General features: G+C 36.5%; 1 protein-coding gene across 1 annotated transcript in view; it reads left to right on the top strand.

Annotated features, from left to right (window-relative positions):
• The window catches only part of PIEZO2 (piezo type mechanosensitive ion channel component 2), a 285,437-nt gene that overhangs the window by 34,781 nt on the left and 236,579 nt on the right, over positions 1–14,077 (top strand). The gene's annotated exons all lie outside the window — the stretch shown is intronic.

Here is a 14,077-nt window from a genome sequence, read left to right as displayed (position 1 = left end):
CAAACAAAAAAAAAACCACAAAAAACCAAAATTTTTGCTTTAGGTTCTTTGAAAAATAGTCATATGCATCTTCAAAACCCCATGGAAGAGCTCATAGTAGAAGCTCTGGTTTCCTTGATTATTTCTTCAGCTACATGGACACAGACTGTAAAATTACCTCCTCTTGCCTAGCTGAGTTTGCATGATGCTGTTCCTGGTGAGGTGTTTCATGTCCCCATGCCTGAGGGAAGAATCCTCTTTGGGCACGGAGAAGTGTCCACTTATCTTCTGTGTCCAAAAGAGTACAAATGGAACCAGAGAAGTTGCTGCTTTCTGGTGCCCAGGATTTTAACATGTACTGTTTTCAGGGTTTATAGATAAATGGATCATATGAAACATGTTAAGACCAATACTTTTTACATTTTAAAAAAAAATCTTGTCTTTCTTGGTATTCCAGAGGATTATCTTTGTCCTTTTTTTGTTCTCAAGAGGATTAATAGTAGGGACAAAGAGGTTAGTTCAAGATCATTGGAATAATGGCAGGATTGTAGTGCTATTTAAATGTATTGTTTTCCTGGTTTTGGTGCTATAATCTTAGCAGACCTGATGTTTCATATTGAAATAATCCTAGGCTAGAGTTTTGTTCTTTCTCCATTTTCACTAGAAGATTGTCTTAAGTTTCAGATGAATAGACCTGAATTCCAGAAATGTGGTTAAATCTATTTAAATCTGTGTAAACCTAACAAAAAGAGAAGAACTTGACTTTCGCTGTAGTTTGGGGAATGGAAGTTTGCCCAGGTTAAAGGCTTTAGGATTTGGCTCCATGTTTATTTTAAATCCTCATTTCCCAGACATGAAGTGTTCTAATAGAAGCATCCAGATATTTGAGAATATGCTGCAATGTATTTTTGCATGCTTTGGATGTGCTTTGACTGAGAAGAAATAGCAGATGTTGGAGCCATGAAGTATAGTTTCCTAAGGCAAACCTTTCCCATGTTGCAGGAACATGGCATACCTACCTGGTGGACAGGCTTGGTATTGTTTGAGGGGAATTTTGGTGTTCCCCTCCCACCTCATCCAAGTTTGAATACAGTGATCAAGCATTAGAGATACAGGCTCCATCTTTTTGCCCTGTTTTGAGGTTAAATTTATTAATCAAATGAAAAATATAGGATTGGAAGGGTCAAGAATAAATCTCAATACTGAAAAAACAGAGTTAAAACTGCAGATATATTTTTAATTATTGTATCTGAGATGGTCTGCCATTTTTATTACCAGGTGTAGCTTCTATAATCTTGCTTGTAGGGTTTTTTTCAGTAAAATAAGGAGTGCAGGTGGCTGAGGTGGAATGTTTGGGTACAATTAGTGCCCAGGTTTGACCATGATTAAGGATTTCTTTACATCCTGAAGTTCTGATCTTGAAAGAGGCATTGATTTAGAGCTCATATATTAATTTTTGGCCTATAAATCTTCTTTTTTTTAAAATAAGCATAAAAATGCGTAAAACTCGTAGATGTTGGATTTGGAGGGAAGTGATATTTCCTCACTCACAGCATCTGAAGCTAATTTCAAATCTACTGATTCTGCTGCCTGCAAATAAACTAAAAGTCTGATTCAACATCTGGGCAAGTATTATTTTTGGAAATCCTGTAGATGACTGAAAAAAAATGGAGTGGAGGACCCACTTTTCTTTACTCCTTTGCACAGGATTTCTGGATGAGAATGGAAGCTTTCTTCTGAAATGCTGAATTTATTATGCAGAGATCTCACAAAAAAGGGTGGGGGTCAGATTCAGATTGCCAACTTTTCCTAACCTCGAAACAGGATGTGCTCCCCTCTTTCCACTCCAGGACTCCATGTAATAATCAAACCATTCATGCTCGTTCCAATCTGCATTTTAATACTTGCCTTTTTTTTTTAAGCTCTTCAAATATTTCTCAGCTAAAAGTTGATAAATGGCTTTTGGCTTACCTGGTTGACATTCATCTGCTGGAAGGTGATTGCATTTTTGGCAGGAGAGATGAGCTAAATTAATAAAATGTAGAAATTGAATTAGTAGCCTGTCTCATACCTGATCACAAATATGTTTTGTGTGTTTTCTAAATTTGGAGTTAAAATTGCAACTCTTTATGGACAAGCACATTGGTTGCTTTGCTGTTTGTGCTTTGTGTCATCATCCACAAAAGCAGCCTTGTTGGGCTGTACAGTGCAGGGTGAAGTTCACAAAGCACTTCAGAGGTTAGAAATATTCTTATCAAGCTTGACTCAAATTGTCTCCAGACACAAAAATAACATTTCTTCTTCTTTGGGATACGTTGGACTACAGTTCCCATTTTCAGATGAGTCCATTCAGTATTTGGCCCCCTCTGGAATTGCTTTTTTTATTTCTTGCACTTTTGGCTGAAAGAGACCAATTTACCAGTGTCTTGTCTGCTGATTGAGAGAGTGAGAACATGGCATGCACACTGTTGTCTTGCTGTGCCAATAAATGGATTTAAACTAAAAATCTCTTTGCTTTTAAGAATTACACCTGCAAACAAAACAGTATTCTTGGATGTTTTGAGATGGTCGCTATTTTTTCATCTGGTATTGTTGGTTAAGGGTCACTTAGCAGAGTGCAAAAATATTTTTAAAGGACAGGTTTCTAGCTGGTTGTTCCTGTTTTCAGGAGTTTGGTATGAAGGATTTGAGTCACTGTGGTTGATCAGGTTACAGTGGTTTATGAGCAAGAAGTGTATTTTGTCTAAGGCACAAGCAAGTTCAGCTACAGATTGTGGATACTGGTGAAGTTTGTGAATTCATCTGCCCTTCCTGGAACAGTCCTGGGAAAGAGGACAAAAATGCTTGTGTAAGGAGTGCAGGATCAGGGTATTACTGTGCTGATTTGAATGAGGTCCCTGGGTTTCCTGTGTTTCTTTGTAGTTCAGGTAAACCAAGCATCAGATTCTGTATTATTAACCACTGAAGGCAATGATTAGATTGTTTTGAATTATTGTATAATGTTTGTTGAAATTTTATCTTTTAAATTTAAACTGGTTTTTTATTGGATTGCTGTGAATTTGAGGGAAGAAAGTAAGATGAAAGGAAAGAGTTCAATCACTGTTAGTTTAGAAGAAGAAGAACAAAACCACCCACTGGTTTGGAGTTGAGTATGACTTTACTGCATCTATTGATCTTTTCTTAAAGGTTAATATACAATTTTAGTGATACCAGCAGTTCAAATTTAAACCAGCATGTTGGCTTAGAACACAAGACCTACAGGAAAGCAAATGTGCCACTTTTTCAAATGCGTATAATGTTGTACTTCTTTTTTTTTTTGCATGCCAAACGTTGATGTGTTTAATCATAATGCAGAACTAAACATAGGTTTCATACAAGATGTGGTTGAAAATTCTGAGGGTCTGATATTAGATTTATGGTTTCCTGTAAATATATTCTCACAAATTTTTTCCATTTGAATGAAGGGATCTAAGGCTACAGGGCTGTTCCCCTTTAAGATCCCACATAAGGCAGCTAATGAATGCATTTGGAGGCAGGTAAGGAGCATTGAGACTGTCATCTTGAAGGATGGAAACAGTTTTGGCCTCCTGTGCTGGAGCTGCATCCTTGTCCCTTTACTACCTCCAATTTCTCAGAAGGTGTGATTGTATTTGGCACGTGTTCATTTTTTCCTCAAAGGTGTTCAGATGCTGCAGTGCAGCACAGCATATTGTGACAAATGGAGTTAGAGCTTGTGACTCGGTCTTTGATGTTTTCAAACAGAGAGTGACACACATATTATGGGGAAATTTACCAGAAAAACAATGTGAATATGATTAGGGGGTTAATTTTGGGTTTTTGTTTCTCATGAATAAAAAAATACTGATTTCAGAGTAAAGTCTTGTTATATGTACATGTAGCACCCTTAGGAAGAGAGACAATAATAAATGACAATAATAAATTTTTGTGGGATGGTTGTGTTCTTGGAACTGCAGGTTTAGGTTTGGGAATTTGGGTTCATATTGCTACACAGCTGTCATGTAAATGTGATAAAGTAAAGTATTTTTCTCTGGATTGGTTTCTTACCTGTATAAACTCGGTAAGGATCCTTCCCTTTTTTCTACTCGGAGTATTCTTGTGCACTGAAGTTGTCTGCTCTGTAATGTTCTTTGGTAGTCTGGGGACACTGAAGCCACACTCCATTATCTGTTGAGGATTGATGTTTTTACGAGTAGACCGTGATGCCCTAAGCAAAGGATAAATGTTTTCTGCTCATGCTCACAATCTGTTCCTTGTTATGTAGTCACACTTAACTCCAGCTTGCTTTACCATATTTTGGTAACAGGATCCTAGTTTATTTATGCTACGAGTTATGATGACGCTGGGAATTTTGCTGCTAATATGCATTTATTCTGATCAAAGAGCTGAGAAGGCAGTCTTGGTGATTCTTTATTTATTTATAAAGGGTGCATTTCTGATAGCTATAATTAAATAACTTGGAAGTTTTAGATTAAAAAAATTAGTTCTCAAAATTGTTTAGTAATGAAAAGCAAGAAAATTATGTGGGAGCATTGAATATTCAAAATTAACTATAATACCACATTGAACTACTTTGGAAGTGGATAGCTAATTATGACAGAGAAGGTTATCTTATATGAATGGATAAAGCAGGAAAAAAATTCACATTTTCAGCATTATTCTCACCTGATTTCAAACTGAAAAAATGTTTTCAAATTTCTTGGGTTAAAAAAATGAAAACAACAAACCAAACCACAACTAATTTATTTCAATAAATCCTTTTTATAATTGTTATTGTTATTACACCTACTTTTAGGTAAACTTTCTCCTCCTTCTATAGTAAATGAACTTTCCAATAACATGTTAACAGAACATTGTTACTGAGTTAGGTATCACTCAAGCTTTTTAGTAGGTGCTGTTTTTCTTTCTGCAGCTTTGTCTTCCCACTTCCATCACTTAAGACCATGCAGGAAGGGAAGAAGTTAGTTATTTTTCAAGCATGACAAACAAGAATACTCCTGAGACACACTCCTGACTGGCTCTTGTACATTGGTCTAACTGTTAATGAAGAGAATCCTTGTGTTTGAACAAACCCCAGTATTCTACTTATTCTGGCACTTTTCTGGAGCTATAAACTGCATCCAAGACTAATTTGGTCAGTTTGCACATAAAGACCACTTTGAAATCCATGTTTGTGTTCTCAGATGGTATAAATTTTTTGGTCAGTTTACTGACAAAAATACTTTGTTAACCAGATAAAAATTTATACTAATGGAAGTGCTCATAAATAAAGTCACAAGGATTATGTAAGTCTTTACTGCTGTTATCGTCACTGTATGTAGAACTCTTGTCTGTAAGGATCATTGACTGCCCTGCAGAGATGGTAAAGAAAAACTATTTTTTTTTAACTTGAAAGACAGCTTGGTGTTTATATATTTCTTATATTTTTGAGATATGTTTAAATCAAATTTAATTTGCTCTTCACTTAGTTTTAATCCTCCAGGATGTATACTTTGGCTCTTCGTCAAGAACAGATCTTCTGAGATTCTCAGTGGACTCATTTCTCCAAATTTGAGATCTTGCTCAATTAAAAACATGCTGTGTTTTTGGTTTGCTTTTTTTTGGTTTTATTTTGGTTTTCCGTAAATGAAATATGTACAGTATTGTTTTTTTTGAATGAAGATTTATATTGAGACCCTTAAATTTACTGTACCCATCTCCTTGTGTTCAGAACAGGCCTAATGATGACAAGTTTTCGTTTTCTGTCTTCCCTTGCAACAAAAAATCCTTTATTTTGCAATTAGTTAAGTTGAGAGCTCTAGAAGTTCTGTAGTGGTGAGCCCAGGACCCTGATTTTCTTGTTGGGATGACTGTTTTATTTTTTATTCTGGTGGGATGCTGCATGATACTATTTGGTGTCTTCAGGACAGTGGCTTGACTCCAAAGAAATACGTAGTTAGACTTTATATTGAGCCTAGATATAAACAGATTAGAATTACTAACTGCGTGGGAAGTTTTCTTCAAGTTAAACTTCTTCTTAACTTCCCACATTCAAATATTCTTGGACAAGGACACAATGGTTTGTTTTATAAACATGAAAGGGGTATTAAATCATTTTGAATTTCCAGTCTTGCTCTTAAAATTTGGCTGAGAGCTTATCAAAAGTCTGGGGGAGTTTCTTCAAAACATATCCAGAGGAAGAAAACATTGCTACAGATGCTGTACAAAAGAAAATCAATACATGGAAGAAGGCCTCCCAGAAATACAAGAGATTTGGCAACCTGAAGAGAGTTCCACAGATGGCAACTCCATGAATGTGGGCAGTTTCTTGAATGACGTGTGAAGAAACAGATGCAGATGTGCCCTGGACTTTTTGGGAAATTGACATTACTACTTGAAATAAATTCACAATTAAAACTTTTTTTTCCTTGAATTGCTATGTGGAGTAATTATAATAACTATTACTTTGCTGTGTGAAAAAGTAATAAGAGATAATAAAAGAAATGGACAAGACCATGGTTCTGTTCCAATAGTAGGATTTCTGAATGATGTTTTTCATTCAATGTTAGATAAGCGTTGCATTTGAAACCCACAGTAAAATGCATCTGTCCCAGTAGAACTCTCTTACAGAGACTGTGGTCATGTGCATGTGAAATGTCATTGGGAGTCAGATGGGTTTAAGTATTGCTTCTGCAGAAAAGGAAATCTTAAAGATCAGATTAGATTTGTGGATTACAAACCGCCTCCTAATGTGTCCATGAGTTCTGTGACTCTTTTAGTTTTTCAGGTTCCTTTCCTGGTTCTGAGTTATGAGAAATAGTTTGCAAGAAAATTCATGGCATTCCTAAGTAGATTCTTGTAGTAGCTCAAAACTTCTTTGCAATGAGAGAAAGTTATCTCATGTATTTGTAAGGAGAGAGAGAAATGCACAGTTCTTCAAATAAAAAGGGATTTATTATTTCTACAAGCCACATCAGTTTAGAAGAGATTGCAAGAATGAGAAGCTTGTATCTCCTTTATGCACTTGATGATATCCTGGAGTTACCTATTTTTAAAAATTCTGTTTCCTTTGGTAAACACTCTGGCTTTGTAGCACTGTCTGAAACGCTCCTTCATCCATTCAGATTTATAGCTTGCAGTTGCAATCCTCTGGGTCCTTTTTATTCAGTGATGGACCAAGAAAGGAAGTTTATCTATCCTTTCCTCTGCTGGAATAAATAATGGCAGAGTTTCAAACTCTGCATTCATATTTGTAACTTCACTAATGACACTCATATTTTTCAGTGTTAACACCTCTCTGATGTTTAATCATATTTATGTTCCTCAGAAGTGTTTATCTGGGTTTGTTTTTTAACACGTCCTTCATCTGACTCAGGGTTTTTTAGGACTGATGTCAGTAAGCAACAGATGGTGAAAAAAATTACTTGGTTCTTTCTGCACCTTATGTCAATTGGCTTATGGTGATTTATGTGTTTTAAAAGACTATGAGTGGGAATGGTGGTGGAGGAATGGTAATATATGCTGAAATTCACACTTCCAGTTGCTGGAAGCATCTGAGTGGATAGCTGTTCTGGGTGTCTGTAGCTTCTTAGCAGCTGTAAACGAAGGTCTCAGTCCCTTTCTGCTCATGGAAGTCTGTCTCTCTGTTACCCAGCTCTCTGCACATCTGTCCCTGGTTGATGTTATGTTTAGCAGTAGCACTGTGTGTGACATTTGATTGTCATCTGTGTTCTGAGTTTGCTGTTATTTTTAGTCTGAGTCTTGACAGGGTTATGCAACTGTAACAGCAGAACCAGACTACTGTCTCCAGATGTCCGGGGAAACAGGAACATGCTTTTCTCATTCCATGAAAATGAGTGAGGAGCGGAGTTATTTCTTTAGCTCCCAGTTACTTTCCTAGAGAGAGGAGCCTGGAGATAAAGAGCTGTTGGTGAAGCAAAGGTGAGAATGCAGACAGCGTCCCTTCTGCAGGCAGCCACCTCAGTGGAGGAATAAGAAGACATCTCTTTCCACTTCCCATACAAATAAATGAATTTACTTTCAGTTGGCACTGAAATGGAAATGAGTTACAATGTGAAGTGGATCTTTTGAATCGGAGAAATAACTGATGATGGTGTCCATCATGTTTTTTAATTTGGAAATATTTGTATACTTAGTCATGGCAGTAAAGTGTATGGACATGGATTTGCTTGTGAAAGTGGATACAGCTTTAAAACACATTATTCTAAGTAAGATGATGATTGTGGTATGGTTATACTTAAGATCCTTTGTTCATTTTCTTGCTGTCAAATACAGCTGGGAAACACAGCTCCTGTTCCTAAGCGCTGAAAGAAAGTGGTGAACAAGGTGTTTTGTCTTCTCCTCCTTTTGATTGATTCCCGTGGAATATTTGCCACAAAGTTAAAATCTGTTCCAGATGGTTTGTGATGGAGAGAGAGCTTACTAAAACTGCTGCTTGGAGAAATAGAGGAAAGGCAAGAAAAAGCAAAGGAGAAAAAAAATTCCCAAGCCATTGCAAAACTGTTCACTATCCAGCAGTTATCTCTCCTGATAAATGCTGACAGGTGAAAAAATGTGGTTGTAGAAGTGCTGACATGAACTGAAAGCATTCTATTCATCTGTTCATCAAAGTGTTCATGCTTTTGGTGGGTTTTTTTTTTTTTTTTTTTTTCTTTTTTGTTTAGTTTTTTTTCCCAAAGAAGAAAATTTTTCTCTCTGGGTGTGGCACACAGAGCAGCCCCGTGTTGAGATGCTGGCTCAGGAGCAGGGTGGGGAGTGGTGTGTGTTAGCACGGCCTTATCAGCAGAGCTGTTGGATGTGGAGGGAGTATGGGCTGGTGCAGGAGGGAACTTGTCCTGAGCAGACACAGTTCTGCACTGCACACCAGAGGCTATGACCATTATTTTTCTCTGAAGGGATGGTAAGATTATATGCACTTCACTTGTCTGTCTTGCATAGCAGTGTATCATTCCAATCTCATCTGTCACAAGTGTTATTTTAAGTGCAATTGCTCAGAAGTGAGACCAAAACTATGTCAGGAGTTAATCCATTCTTCTGAATTTCAATAAGTAAAATAAAGTAAATATCTGTGAGCTAAAGTTCCCTGGGCATTATGCCTATCAGATATATGTCATTACGAGAAGGTATAGTTTTTGAAGAGGAGCATTTTTGGTCACTATCACAGTTTTATTCTTTAAAATAGGTTGTTTACAGCATAAACTAATCTTGCAATGTGTGGTGTTTTTTATTGTTTTTGTAAAAAGTCTTGGAGGAAAAAGTTCTGAAACAAATTTTGTATTTCTGAAACAAATTTGAAATATGAAGTGTTAGAAGAGTTGAGAAATAGCAATTTTCAAAAGTGCAGTTTTCTTTTTCAGAAGTGGTAATACATATTTCTGATCAAGTGAACTTAATTTTTAGTCTTCTTAATCTTTTTACTTAGTCTTCTAAGTAAAAAGACGGAGTCTTTTTCTACTGCATTTGGTTATTAATGGTTATGTCATGTAAAAGTGAGAAATCCTCAGAAACAAGATTTTCACTTGTGACTCTGAGTTGAAAAGGGGAGGTGAGGTTGCCTCCCACTTTGTACCTTAGCAGTCATTGGCTCGTAAAATTATAATGGAGATGAGAGCAACTGGTTGATCATCTTTCTGGGAGATTCAGCTCTGCAGATAATTAATACTGGGTCATTTTGTTCTGCCAACACTGAATGAGTTCACTTTTTACTACATTAGTTTGTAAAGCAGTGCTCATAGACAACAGAGCAAGCTGTGTTCAGCCTTGTGGGTCTTTGTCTCAATGTGAGAGAAGGCGGGGTTCTTCTCAAGGACACCCCTGCCTCTGGGGGCAGAGGCATCAGGAACTGTAAGGAAATACTGGAGGGCAGTTTGCTGCTAGTTTTCTGTATTGCTACTATGCACGTGGGTGAGTTTTGGTTAAAGAATGCTGCATGCATTAATTTATTTCCAGCAGTTCTTATTCTATAGAATTTAAATCACCTTACCTCTTTTAACATTTACTTACTTTACCAAGCTCTTGTGTTGTTCATGTAGTCCATCAAGGAACAGTGTAGGGCTCCATTCAGGTTTTTGGTGGTTTTCCCTGCAGCTTTTGTGCAGTTTTGCTATAATAGGCAATGAAGATGTTTAAGCCATAAATTGTAACATTTCAGTCTCTGACAGAAGGCCAAGTCCGTATGGCCTAGTGCTGGACCTACTTGCCTTTGTAGGGCAGGTCCTGATGTCTAGTAAGGTGATTAGGGGTATAAAAACCTAACCAACCAACAAAAAGCTCCCCAAAATTCACCAGTTTAGAATATTCCAGAGAATGTGGGGACCAGCTGGTAAATGTCTTACTGGAGAGCAGTACAAGTGGAAAGGCCTGAATAATTGTGACCTTAGGACAGTGCCTTATTGGTAAGAGGGATCTTAACTGTATCTCCTCCTGGAAGAGTTGGCCACTCATGACACATTCATGGATTGTCATTTAGAACACCTTGGTTTGGAGGGGGAGATAGATTTGCTTCAGCATTTGACTTAGGCTGAGCTTTTGCCCCAGAATCTTTTCATCTGGGGTGTGTGCCAGTGTCTCATGCACGTTATACCTAGTAGCAAAGGCTGTTATCTGTAGCCTGTTTTAGTCATCTGAATTGCGTGGTAATCGAGGATCTTTTCAGAGCAATGTGAATGTAATAGGTATTAACCATGGGATAACTAAGAATAATTACAGCATTACAGGCAGGAATCCGATGCTGAGTTGTCCTAGCTTTGAGAGTTGGACACTTGGCCTCCTGGTGACTGAGAAGTTTCAAAGGTCATTCAGCTGCTGATTTCTTTTCCCTTTTGTGTTTTGGTCTCTTATTTCAGATCAGCTGGGTATAAGAATGAGTGAACAGCATCACCTCTGTCTTTTAGCCAACTACCCTTGCCTGCTCAGGGTTAGACATTTTTTTCAGCAGCACTTTTTCCAATTAATATTTTCACTGAATATACATTTTTTTTGTGTTACTGGAAAAATAAGCATGAAAGTTAGGCCAAATTTTAGTCTAAATGTACCATTTTTAAAGAATATAATTGCATAGCTTTCTTAATAATCTTGCAGCTGTAAAGTTGTTAAAACAGGATGCAAACAGCATGCAATATCCTGTTGAAGTAGAAGACACATTACTTCAGTGTGGTTGGCAGAATTAATTTCTTCTCATGCTAAAGCACACAAGATTCTGGATAGGATAACACTAAGAAGGATACATAATATTCTCAAACCTACAGCAGAAATATGTGAAATCTGTGGAAGAGATATTTTTACATATTTTTTGAACAGAAAAGGGTATAACAAGCAATACATTATTCTGTTAACAATAATGACAGTGCTTTTTTTAACTAAAGTAAATTCAGAAATAGTGAGTGGATGGCTAATGTTGTCTTTACCTTCTGTCTTGTTTTCTGCTGTTGTGGCTTTTGACAGAATTCTAGTTTTCAAATGAGGAGTCAGTAGCCCTTTGGTACTAGTCCTGCACTCTTGAAGCCAGTTTTTCTCAACACATAGTTTCCACTTCTGAATTAAGTACTCTTAAAATTTTTGTGGACTAAAACTAAACACATCGTTTATGAGGCTGGTTTTTTCCTCTTCTTTCCAAGTTCATGTTTATTGTGAATTTCTTTATTGCCCCTCACTTTGCTCTCCAGTATTTTTTCATATAACAGGTAAAACACCAATTCTATACAAGTTAATATCTTTAAATGGAGGAAAGAAAACTGTTGGTATAAATATGAAATAATAATATTTTTTTAGATATGAAAAATAATATTTTAGCTGTTAGAATTCTACATGTAGAAAGCTGATGTGTCTATGAAGCAGGATTAAATTTCTTCAAAGGCCTAGTCTGGATAACATAAAACAATGAAAAATAAATTCTAGAAGGACAAGGTTATCATGTGATACACGTGATATATGATTTTCTGTTTTTTTGGCTTTTTTTGAGATTCCTTTTAAATTTTGTATGGCACACACTGTACATACTGTTCTTAAAAATGGATTAAATATTTTAGCTATAAATCAACTTGTCCACTGCTGTGAAAGATGATAAAAATCTTTAAAGGTTTGTACAACACCTTTTATTTTCTATACATTAAGACTGAAATATTTTAAGTAGTCACTTATGAATGGAGAAGTCAGTCTTATATTTTATCAAGTGCTCTTCTCTTCCTAAGGGATGATGCTTTAAAGTACTTCAGGTGATACAAAATAAAACCTAATTTGCTACTAATTCTTTGTATTAATGGCTCTGCTTTTTATGTCTTTTCGCAATTGTGTATTATTGCTATTATTGGGCTGTGAACAACAGCAGAACTTCACAGTTGAAAATCACATTTCTGAAATTTTGTCAATAGAGACTGTTAGAAAACATGGTGAAGCATGGTTTAAAGGGAAGCCTGAAGAGCAGGAAATGTGTATGGACTGCACATATGGTCTAATTTCCAATTTAAGCTTTTTTGTTCAGTGTTTAGTGTAGACAAACCCATCTTTTGAAAGGGAAGGTTTGAATGGAAATGTAATCTCTGTTAACTGTCCTGTTTATGTAGCAATACAGGAAAAAAAAGCTTTTGAGTACACAGCTCTAGGAATAGAAAGCAGTAAATTTTGAGGTAAATATAGTTCAAGAAGAAGTCATCTGAAATTAATTTTGCAAATTGATTAGACAATTTTGAGAAGCAGTAACAAGCCTAAAATACTAAAATTACATTAATTTTGATACTTCAAACCAACCAGTGTATCCAAAATACCCAGAAATTTCTATCTCATCTGGTTTGTCAAGAAATTAATCTTTGTAGGTGCTTTTTCTGTTGATGGAATTCCATTGATCTTAAATGGGATTTTCCATAGTTTTGGACATCTGTGTACAGCTCCTTTTGCAGAAGGAGACCTCTGCGAATACCAGAGAGAGTGTAGAGGAGGGGTTCATTTGCTTTTTTGGGTCCTTTGTTGTTGCATCAGTGACAAACTAAAGCTGATTTTATGCTCTGAAACTTTTTCTAGATAGTTTTGAGTGTCAGAACTGAGGAATATGTATGTTTGACAAAATAATAATGTAGTGCAATGCCAACATGTGAAAACAGTGCAGCTGCTGTTTCCTAAACTTTTATCTTGCAAAAATTATATTCAGTCATTTACTCTTGCACCTTAGCTTGATAAGGCACTCATCTCTCCAAACACATACACTAGATGAGTGGAGATAAACACAAAATAAAAATATTGGAATAGTTGCAGTAGGGAATAGTAAAAACGTTGCAGCTAGGTTTTGGGGAGTTTAATTCATAATTCTGAGAAACATAATGCTAGAACTCTTGCAACTGCTTAAATAAATACACATTTTCCTGGCAGTGTCTAGCTGAGTTTGCTGGAGGAGGCTTTGATATAAATAGAGGTTCTAAATATTTGACACAGACTTGTTAGCAAGACATTCAGTGACTTCCAGCTAATGAAGGAAGACATTTAAAGCACACAGTTGCTGTTTTCTGTATTTGTGCTGGGAAACTGACTGCTAGGTGCTCTACAAGAAGTGCAGCAAGCTCAGTCCTTAAGAAAGAAGAAAATTAGTATATAATATTGCACTGAAAATAAGTAGGCTGTTTAACATGATTAAAATCTGGTTGACACAATCCCAAAATTAACTGGATAATAGTGTTACCTGCTAATGTTATTATTCTGCTTCCAGAATGAGTGAGCACAGTGGTCCTTCCCATTGAAATGGAAAAGCCTTCAGGCCATAAAAGGCCTTAAACCACTATCATACTGCTTCCTATGAATGCCACAGAACTTGTTCCCACCCTGAAATTAAACTTGAAAAAAACCCAAAAAACCAAAAAGTTGATTTATGATCAGGAGTGTCCTCTTTGCCATTCTTTCCAAGAAGGCCACTAATGGCCATTGTACATTCTGTGCTCCTCTGCAGAGGACCCTGAGAGTAGGTGCATAATAGCAGAGGTGCCTCCCTCTTCTCAAGTAGATTGACTTTAGAGCTCTGATAATTGCTTGCAGAATTCCCTGTGGGATAGGTCCTATTTACTCTATCTTGCAGGTTTTTTATAGTTACAAATGTAGG

This window comes from Melozone crissalis, unplaced genomic scaffold (assembly GCF_028551555.1).
Source record: "Melozone crissalis strain CALT ecotype California unplaced genomic scaffold, PUWL_Pcris_2 ptg000042l_1, whole genome shotgun sequence".
Classification (NCBI taxonomy): domain Eukaryota; kingdom Metazoa; phylum Chordata; class Aves; order Passeriformes; family Passerellidae; genus Melozone; species Melozone crissalis.
Note: the sequence above shows the minus strand (reverse complement) of the source record. Positions and strands in the feature narration are given on the sequence as shown.